The sequence below is a fragment of the Phascolarctos cinereus genome, unplaced genomic scaffold, assembly GCF_003287225.1.
Source record: "Phascolarctos cinereus isolate Bilbo 61053 unplaced genomic scaffold, phaCin_HiC Scaffold_3;HRSCAF=262, whole genome shotgun sequence".
In the NCBI taxonomy this organism is placed as follows: domain Eukaryota; kingdom Metazoa; phylum Chordata; class Mammalia; order Diprotodontia; family Phascolarctidae; genus Phascolarctos; species Phascolarctos cinereus.
The window spans coordinates 211,611,768-211,622,580 of NW_027555736.1; the positions used below are offsets into that span (position 1 = coordinate 211,611,768).

Genomic DNA, 10,813 nt, shown 5'->3' on the forward strand with positions numbered 1-10,813 from the left:
ATGGGCATCCCTTCAATTCCCAATTCTTTGCCACCACAGAAAGAACTGCTATATCTATATCCATATCTATATCTATATCTATACCTATATCTATATCTATATCTATATCTATATCTATATCTATATCTATATCTATATCTATATCTGTATCTGTATCTGTATCTGTATCTATATCTATATCTATATCTATATCTATATCTATATCATCTATATCTATATCTATATCTATATCATCTATATCTATATCCATATCTATATCTATATCTATATCTATATACGTAGATATATAGATATAGATATAGATATAGATATAGATATAGATATAGATATAGAGATAGATATAGATATAGATATGGATATAGATATAGATATAGATATAGATAGATAGATATAGATATATAGATATAGATATAGATATAGATATATAGATAGATAGATACATAGATATATTTGCTTTAAAATAACTATTTGTGGGAGGGTTCCACAAATTGCACCATGTTAAAGCAAAGCTTTAAGAGCTGTGTGTGTGTTGTGTAGGTGTTACCAGTACTGTCCTCACTAGACATTCATTGGGCAGTAACGCAACTTGTAGAAAAGGATGGTTTATAAATATTCTTGTACATGTGGGTTCTTTACCCATTTTTATTATCTCTTTGGGATACAGCCCTAGAAGTCCTATCGCTGGGTCAAAGGGTATGCACAATTTTATAGCCCTTTGGGCATAGTTCCAGATCACTCTCCAAAATGGTTGGATAAGTTCACAACTCCACCAATAATGCATTAATGTTCCAATTTTCCCACATCTTCTCCAACATTTGTAATTTTCTTGTTTTGTCATGTTAGCCAATCTGATAGGTGTGATGTGGTACCTCTAATCAATAGTGATTTAGAGCATTTTTTCATATGACTATAGATGGCTTTAATTTCTTCATCTGAGAACTGCCTGTTCATATCCTTTGACCATTTATCAATTTGGGAATGAGGACCTTACATTCTAATGGGGGAAAACTACAGATAAAACAGGTGATAAAAAGCAGGGGGAGGGGAAAGAAAGGCACCTGCTCAGTACATAGTAGCTAAGTCTGGAAAATGAGGGTGTCTGCTCTGGACCTTTCTCCAAAATAGAAGTTTGGGGAAGAACTAACCAATGGGATAACTTCTCTCAGGAAATGTTTCCTTCCTATCCTTCTTTGGAAGTCTAAACATTCCCCTACAACTTTTATCTGTTGCTCGTATTTCAGCAATCTATAGTCAAGCAGAAAAAAAATCTAGTTTCTCTTCTGCTTCATAGTCTTTCAGATAATTGAAAGCTATTATATCCTCCTTAAGGCTATTTGTCTCCAGGCTAAATATCCCTAATTCCTTCAACTGTGGCCATTTACCATGCTAGTACTCTCCTTGTTATCTTTTATTGCTATTGTCATATTGAGCCTCCCCATTTCTGCCTGGGGAAGTACAGAGGCTACTCAGGATCTGATCCCACTAATTATTGGTGCAAGAGTATTGATACGCTGTACTTCCAACCTGGGCTAGTTCACCCCTTTTGTAGGCACCTAGTGGGTTCCCACTCCCTGGAGCTTCCATGCTGATGTTGAACTTAGTGTGGATATCCAATTGGCATAACACACTGCAGCTCAGAACTCCTGAGCTCAAGAGATCTGCTAGCCTCAGCCTCCCTAGTAGCTAAGATTACAGGAGTGAATGACCATGCCCTATTATCTACATTATGGGTGTCTTTCCCAATATAAGGGTTGGGATGTTGGTGATCAATTGAGTCTCCAGTTAATAATGATGAGATTATAGGTGATGTATACTTGTTTGGAGTCAAGTGAGGGCTACTCCCCTTAGATTGTGTGTGTGTATGGTATGGCCTTAATGAGAGAACACAAGGGACTCCAATATGATTGGGGAACTGGTAAGCTATTTGAGTATTAGTGTTTCTGTAAGTGTTCTTGAGGTCCTGTGAGTTGTTTTCTTCTGAAAATTTTTTATGGGATGAAATCAAAGGTGACTCATGTGTGGCTTTGATACTTTGAATGGGAACTGGAGATATTTTTATTCAAATTTGGGGAATTCCAGACAATAGCTATAACCTGAGTAAAAGGTGTGTGCTTCTTCCTTTTTTTTTTCTAAACAGCAACTCTAGGTGGAGACAATGAGCCAAAGAAATAATAGTGACTTTCTTACAGCCCTAGCCTGTGTGAGCCCAGAAAGTTTTTTTTTTTTACTGAGTCATAGGTAACACTAAAATATGGTACATAAAACTATACAAAATATGTCAGATGTGGTCTGACCAGGGAAGAATACAGTAGTACTATCACATCCATACTCCTGAAAACTTCTTATAATGTCTCTGAGGAAATCTAAGTTGATATTATTGGCTGATTTATCATACTATTGGCTCATATTCAATTTAATTCAATTCAACTCAAAAAGCATGAATTGACTACTTTTTGCAAAGTATTTTCATACTAAGCCAATAGATGGCATAACTGGGTAGAATACTAGACTACCTGTATAATTCACTTAATCTCTGTCTGTCTTAATTTCCTCATCTGTAAAACGGGAACAAAGATAATATCTATCTCTCAGGGTTGATTGAGGATAAAATGATATAATATTTGTAAAGCACTTTGCAAACCTGAAGGTGCTAGCTATATAAATGCTAGTCATTGTAATCATGGTTATTATGATAAAGACTCTATACTAGATGATGGAAATTAAAAGACAAAAATGACATAATTTCTGACTTTAAGAAGCTTATCTCTACTGTGAATGGGAATAGAACATATAAACAATTAAGTAAATCATACACATATATAAAATAAGCCTGCATAGTGTAGTGGATAGAGAGCTAGCCTCAAAATAAAAAGAGCTTGTTGGGTTTAAGTCCTGCCTTTGACACAGATTGTCTGTGTGACCTTGACATGTGTCTTTAAGACTGCAGGTTTCAGAGGAGATGCCAAACTGCTTTGGTAGGAGTAGTTTCCTCACCTAGGATTTCCTATGCCAGTGAAATTACAGATCCAGTACCTCTTACTATCCCGTTGTTATTGTTGCTGAGCTGTTTCAGTTGTGTCTGACTCTTCATGACCCATTTCCTTCTCCAGCTCATTTTATAGATGAGGAACTGAGGCAAACAGAGTTCAGTGACTTGCCCACGGTCACACAGTTAGTGTCTGAGGCCAGATTTTAATTCATGAAGATGAGTCTTCCTAATTCCAGTTCCACTGCTTTATCCACTGTGCCACCTAGCTGCCCTCCCTATCTCATGCAATGTAATATAAAGTAATTTCAAGAGAGAAAGGAGTATGCTGGAGCCAACTCTACCTGGCTTGGAGAGGCATTGTTAAATTTCTTATATGTGCATTTATACCTTAGAAATCAGCAGTCACTACAAATTGGAGCTTGATTTATCATTTTTCAATTGTCTAGACTTAAGAAAATGTTAATAATGCAAATTAAACATAAAAGCGTGTATACAAACATGCACACACATATTTATACAAACACACACACACACATATATGTTTATTTTCTGGAGAATCTGGTTGTTAAACATTCACCAGCACACCTCTGAATTTCTCTATAAACATTGTTTGAACTCAGAAGGAGGGCAGTAGGAGGGTCAGCGAATGAAGTCATCACCCGACTAGAAGGATGGTTACTACAGGCTGAAAATATGATAATTTACTAAGAATATTTATTATTATTATTAGTAAGAATAACTGGTAATTATATAGCACCTTAAGGTTTGCAAAATGCTTTATGTCCATCCATCGCATCATTTGAACACTGCAACACCCCTGGAAGCGGCTCTAACAGCCTGTGTGGGCTCAGCAAAGATCTACCATAGAAGGTGAAACCTAAGCTGTGGACCTGAGAAGGGAATTTTTAAGGGTGTGGAGAATCACTTGTGTAAAGATACAGAGGTAGGAGACTAAGCATTATGTCTGGGGAATAACTGGCAGCACAATTTGACTACAATAGAGACTTTATGAATGGGAATAATATTAAATAATTCTGAAATGGTGGATGTGAATAAGATTTTGAAGGGCTTTAAATTCCAGGCTGAAGATTTCATATTTAACCAAGCAGCTATAGAGGGAGTCACTAAAAACTTTTGAGCATGGCTGTATCTTTTTTTATGAATATCAGTTTAGGTTTCGGGCCACTGAAACCCTTATATCTTTTTTCAGAGGAATTGATTTCTAGTCATACCTTCCCATCTTGTAATTAGAAAATAGTTTTTGAAACTAGCCACAAGACTTAATGGGACAGCTGGGCAGCACAATGGATAGCATGCCAGACCCCGAGTCAAGAAGACTCATCTTCCTGAGTTCAAATTTGGCCTCACACTCTTGCTGTGTTAGCCTAGACAAATCACATAACCCTGTATGCCTCAGTTTCCTCATCTATAGAATGAACTGGAGAAGTGTTTTATCTTTGTTATCCTGGTCCTCGTGTCATCTATGCATTCATACTAGTCACTGATTAAAAATGCTAAACAGCACAGGACCAAGCCTCCCATATTAAAGGAGATTCCATGCTGGAAACTCAACTGGAAACACATTGAGAGAAATGAGTTACAATCTTAGGGTCACTGAGCAGACCTGGGTTACTGCAGAATTATTAAAAATTCAAACAAGCACAGGAATCAACTCTTCCCCCCTTATCCTTTCAATTGTAAAAACACCACCAAGCTGTAGCATGAGACTAGAAACTGAGGAATGTTTTCTCTGCTGGGTGACCTAGCCCACTGATATAAAAAAGAATCAAAATTAATCTTAAGTGTAAACCAGTCAATAGATTCTTCCACAAGCTCCCCCTAGTAACAGAAATCATAGCCTAGATCATTGTCTGTTAGGGATATGATTGCCTTCTTCAAGTTCACTACACAGATCATTAGTTGAGTGAGTCTTTGATGCTGACAGATTGACGGCACACCAGGATCTTTTATTGGAGTCTCTTTACTCTGTCTGATGTTAAGAATAATATGTAGGTGGAGGAAAGTACCATAATTTTACAGACCTTTAGTTTGATCAAAAGCTTAAGGCCTCACCAGCCCTAGACTGTGTGTGCTAGTCTTCCAAAGGAAGTGCTGGTTTCTTGACTGGATTGATGACAGCTCTTGGCTCTCTGCTGTCTGGGAAGATTTTTAGCTGGAATGTGTTTCATGTGTTATATATGTTTTATCTCTAGTGTCAGCCAGGCCAGCCTTGGGCAAAAGAGGAAGTTTTATCTTCAGAGCGTTGCCACTTTTCTTTGAGTGTCCTCCTTTTTTCTTCTCCTCAGGAGGTATTAATTCCTCCCTCTCCCAAATCCTCCCTCCATTCAATTCCCCAACTGGGTCTGCCTTTCCTGGGTTATAGCTCATGATTCATTTTTTTTCCCCCTCAAACTACATTTACCAACATTAAAATCTACCTCACAGGATTATTGGGAGGGAAGTACCTGAAAACCATAAAGACTATCTAAATATGAGTTATTATTAACCTGCCTGTGACCATTCTTTCAAAGTTGTACTTTGGCTGCCTAATCTGAGAAACTATTCTTGGCTAAATCACCAAAGGGCTAATGTGTTACCTCCCAGGTTATATGAATTTTAACTTTACACTTCGTGCAACATTGCCTTGACCAAAAAGAGTAGCTTTCATGGTGGGAATTTACTCAGTATGATCATCCAATAGGGCAATTATTTTGGAGTGTGGGCCTTTTATTTCCCATAAAATCATAGCACATAGGTTATTTGAACTATATAAAAGACCAGTCTCAAGTAGTTCAAGGACTGTCAGGAAATTGTGTTGTCTAGGCCCTGAGTTTCGGGGAACAACCATTTCAATGCTGCCATTACAGAGTAGCAAACATTAAGATTTGTGTAGAAGGTACTACACAACTCCCACAAAGCTCTCAGATCCCTAGCCTCCACAAAAAGTGCCATGCCGATGGCTCATTATGGTAGGGAGGTGATCCAGAATTCTCAAAGCCTCTGTCATATGAGCTGAAGAGCAGATAGGTTCCACCAACATAGAAAAGCTTTTATGGATCTGGCAATAGATGTTGCTCGTTGCTCCAGGACCACTCTACCTAAGAACAGAGAAGTTCATTGCCCAAAATCATTCTACTATACCAGTGGTGTCAAACTCAGCCAGAATCAGGGGCCACTAATCTGCAACTAAGGATCCCTATGGGCTGCTTACTGACCTGGTTTGAAAATATAACATCATGCTTTATTGTATTTTTTTGTTTGTTTTGCTAAATATTTCCCAATAACATTTTAATCTGCTTCAGGCTTCACTTGGGAGCGTTATGCACTTGCTTGATACCTCTCTACTAGATAACAAATATTTTGGCCGTAGGGATTTATAAAAGAGATAATACAAAAATTCATCGTCATTGTCCTTTGTTTCTGCAATTATAACGGCACATTGATGGGGACAAAAGGGGCAGAGAGCTCTGAGTAACACCTAGTTATTAGACTATCTACAAATATTAATTTAATTGTTGACTCTTTTAATGTGCTGCCTTTGTTCAATGACAAAGAAAGCTGAATGCTTTACCAAAGGAACTGAGTCAAATTCATGTTAATGTTGGCAATATAAATGAAACCAGAAGCCAAAGAAATTGCCATCAAGTGGAATGACAGCTTACAGGTTCTCATCACAGAGACACATACAGGTGTTGACTGAATTGGTTTCATCTTGTGTACAAAAGCATTTAGGAACTTTATTTTTAAGTGATACTTTGTTATTTACCCTTTGGGTGCTTGTGAGGAATGTGAGTAAACAAACCAGGGTGGATTTGTCTTAACTGTTTTGGGGAGAATATACTTTTTTTGAGGGAAGAAAGGTACTATTAGATTATTTTTGGCCAGGACTTGATGTGTTAAAACTAAATATATAGCAATTGTTAAAAAAAAAAGTTATAGCTTTAGTGACAACATCTGTTTCATACAAAGAAAGTGTAGAGAAAGTCTATTAAGCACTAAATGAAACGATCCTAGAAACTAAGTCAAAAGTCAAAGGCCTGTAGCCTAGTGTCTATACCTCCTGAATGCTTTCTTTAAAAACGGAGCTAGAAAGTACTAGGTGTGGTGAACACCACACAGGAAAAGAAAAAATATGGTCAACTAGACCTTAATAGAGAGGAATTGACATGTTGCTTACACATTATTTTAGAATCTGTGTACTATCAGATCAATGACTGGTTAGAGCAAAGATCAAAATCAATATCAATTTTTTAGCCAAATGAAAGGCAAAAAGTCATGTTGCTGATGCAGTTCCAACCCAACTCCATCTATTTAAACAAACCGGTGATTCAGAAAAATGGAAAATAGGCAAAAATAAAAATATCAACTCTACCACCCTTTATTAGAACAGTTGAATTAAATAGTCCCCAAAAGAGGAAGTTGAAAGAGACCAAAGCCTAAAAAAGCAAAGTATCTTATTGTCCTTAGCAAGTAGAAGTCATGGCAGCCAGGAGGCAATGCCAGTTTAGAGTATAAGCTTATTTTTTTTTTCTGGCGGACACTTTTATTGGCTCTGTACACGTGCTCTCAGTTCCCCCAACCCCTCTCAGGCTTTGGTCGTGGCTGCCTGGGATAGCCCCAGGGCTGTGAGCTTCTGAATCTTCTGGCTCTTCATCTCCATGATAGACTGCTTCATGGCATGCTTCTCCTGCAGAGCGGGCTGAATTTTTTTCATCTGCTTAGTGAGGAAGTCAATCTTCCTCTTGAAGAAGTCTTTAGCATCATCTGCTGACTTCTCCACATAGTAGCCAGTTCCTACATCAATGAGAACATGCTCTATACTGTGTAGCTTCCCAGGTACATACACAGAACTGGTCAATGGGACAAGTAATTCTTTCCCCTCGTTTCTTTTGTTCAGCACATTCAGACACTCCTTGGCCTCCTTGTATTTGGTCTTATAGATATATATCCTTATGGTTATCAGGGATGTGGCATAGCATAATCCGATTATTTAACTATCAGGGTATAATTAGCAAGGGCATTCTCACTATAGTTTGGTTGTTTAGAAACCACCTAGAGGCAGATTGAGCTAATATTATTTTTATTTAATTTTTATTGACAACTTGATAAATCTCATAACAGGCAATGAAACTTTAAAATGAATTGTTGGCTTTCCTCTCTAGAAAGGTTATGTCTTACATTGTTTGTCCTTCATTTTTGAAGAGGACTAATGACATCTTGACTTGTTTGTGAATTGGATTTAAGCGAAGCAGAGTTGTACAAAGTCATCAGCCTCATTCTCTCTTCCTAAATCATTGAAGTTCAGTTGTAAGACAAAAGTCAAGATGACAGGCAGTGGCCTAGGATGCAGTGGATGACCTTGACATCTTCCACATCTGATTAAGGTCTAAGTGCTTCACAGCACCTGATTTAGCTACCTTCATGACTGTTGGAACAAATTGTTCTAATCATCCCCTTCTGCTGGAGCAAGTCTTCACCCACTTGGAAGTAGACATCCCCCTAACTCACCTATGGGTTTGAGGCCTGTTGGTTACCCTTAACCTAGTTTATCTCGTCTGCCAAGATAGTTTTACCACGGTATGGCCACTAAGAACGCTACAACTTCTTGCAGCCAGAAGTGAGAGTTGGGTGACAGGTGGGCATCAAAGATAGATGAGCAGCCCTGAAAAGGGTTTGGCAAGCCCTTGCCCCAGAGGTGCTAGTCCTCAAAGAACACCCTATATACCCCTTTTAATATATTATAGTGGGGAGAGTGAGTGACAGAGAGATAGAGAGAGAGACAGAGAGAGACAGAGAGGGAGAGAGACAGAGAAACAGAGATTGAGAGACAGTGACAGAGAGAGATGGAGAGAGGGCGGGGAGAGAGAGACAGAAAGAAACAGAAATGGAATCGGAGACAGAGCGCAGATAGCTGGTCCCCACAGCAACATGTAGGGATTCTACTTTCTCTGTTCACAACACAGCCCTTTTCTAACAACACAGTCAGTAATTCAGCATGAGACACAGTTCAGAAAGATCAGCCAGAAGCTTGTCATTACTGTTTTTAAGCAGCCTCAGTGGGGAAAAAACAACTACCATCTTCTTGTTCCACAGGTCAATTGCCCTGACTTCCCCATTGTGGTAATAATAACAAATAGACATGAAATGAAATTGATCTGCAAGCCTTTCCATGGTGAACTCTCTTCATTGATCATGCTGGTGGCGTGCTCTCCCCCTTCAGCACAGAATTGCCTATGTCATGAAATGACAATTGCACTTATGAGAGTGTGGTTGGAAAGAGGAGCTTTGTTGCTATTCAATTATTTTTAGTTATGTCCAACTCTTTGTGACCCCATTTGGGGTTTTCTTGGCAAGGATACTGGAGTGGTTTACCATTTCCTTCTCCAGCTCATTTGACAGTTGACAAAGATGAGGCAAAGTTAAATGATTTGCCCAGGGTCACACAGATAGCAAGTGTCTGAGGCTAGATTTGAGCACAGGAAAATGAGTTTTCCTGGCTCCAGGCCAATCTACTGAGTCACCTAGCTGCCCAGAAAGAGGGGCTGGACCTGGCCAAATACATATAGAAGAATTGTGCTGGAGATGACCTAAATTTAGAGGCGTACAGGGTTAAATTCTCAAGCTGCCCCAAAGATTAGAAGATGCCAAAAGAGTAGAAAAATACAGACGCTGCTTTTTACCCTTGCTCCCCTTGCCGAAAGCGATTAAGAAAACGTCATCCACTAGTGACTCATGTTCTTACGTTATTTCTATAAAAATCTTCATGAACATGGTCTATGAATGTATCAAAGGCATCCTTGATGAAGACATGAAAAAGAGACATCATGCAGGTTTCCACAAATGATCGGTGTGGCATATCTTTTTACAGTCACAGAAATAACAGAAATGTATATATAAGTATACGATATCTTGCTGTAATTGTTATTTCTTTCATAAAAACATTTGATTTCATTAAAAATACTTTAATTTCTCCTCAGGTGAGACAACTTCTGTGCAAATTTTAAAATCACAAAAAAAAATCTGAAATTTAACCACAGAGATAGTTTCGTTCAATGGTACATTGATCATTAACTTTAAGGGGCATATGAGAGGGAGATATGTTTATTGTAAAATGCTTACCAATAATCAGACAATCAATGAGACATTTATTAAGTGCCTACCACATGCTGGACATTTTGCTAAGCACTGGCAATGCAAAGAAAGGCAAAAACCAAACCTTGCTCTGAAGGAGCTCATGGTCTAATGGGGGACACAAGATGCAAACAGCTATGTATAAACAAACTATACACATGATAAATTGGAGATGATTAACAGAGAGAAGGCAAGAGAGTTAAGGGAGATTGGGAGATAATGCAGATCTACTTTTTGTAGTAGATAACATTTTATCTGGGACTTGAATGAATCCAAAAGAAGTGAAAATATGAGAAACAAGAGAATTCCAGGCATTGGGGACAGCCAATAAAATACCTGGGGTTGGGAGATGGAGTTTGAGGAACAGTAAGGTGGCCAATGTCACTGAGTTTTAAAGTACTTGGAAGGTATAAGGTGTCAGAAGACTGAAAAAGTTGAAGGGGGTTACTCAGGCTATGCAGGGCATCAAAAGTCAAACAGATGATTTTATGTTTGATTCCAGAAAAGATAGCAGGCCTGCCATTGGGGATTGTTGAATGGGAGGAGGGGTGACATGGTCAAACCTGATTTTTAGGAAAATCATTTTGACACCTGAGTGGCAGATACATAGGATGCTCATCAGTTTCTATCAAGGGGTTCCTTATTGGAGGGGCTTTCTATATGCTTCTGTTTGGAGATGGTCATTGTATTGAA

The 10,813-nt window shown here is 38.4% G+C and overlaps 1 non-coding gene and 1 pseudogene across 1 annotated transcript; both read right to left on the bottom strand.

The window, feature by feature from the left end:
- Window positions 1-477: 477 nt before the first annotated feature.
- Window positions 478-603, bottom strand: LOC144456438 (U4atac minor spliceosomal RNA). Its single transcript, XR_013485531.1, has one exon. It is a non-coding gene; the product is annotated as a U4atac minor spliceosomal RNA (small nuclear RNA).
- Window positions 604-7,574: 6,971 nt separating this feature from the next.
- LOC110217764 (prefoldin subunit 5 pseudogene) lies at window positions 7,575-9,845 on the bottom strand (annotated as a pseudogene).
- Between the last annotated feature and the right edge of the window lie 968 nt (window positions 9,846-10,813).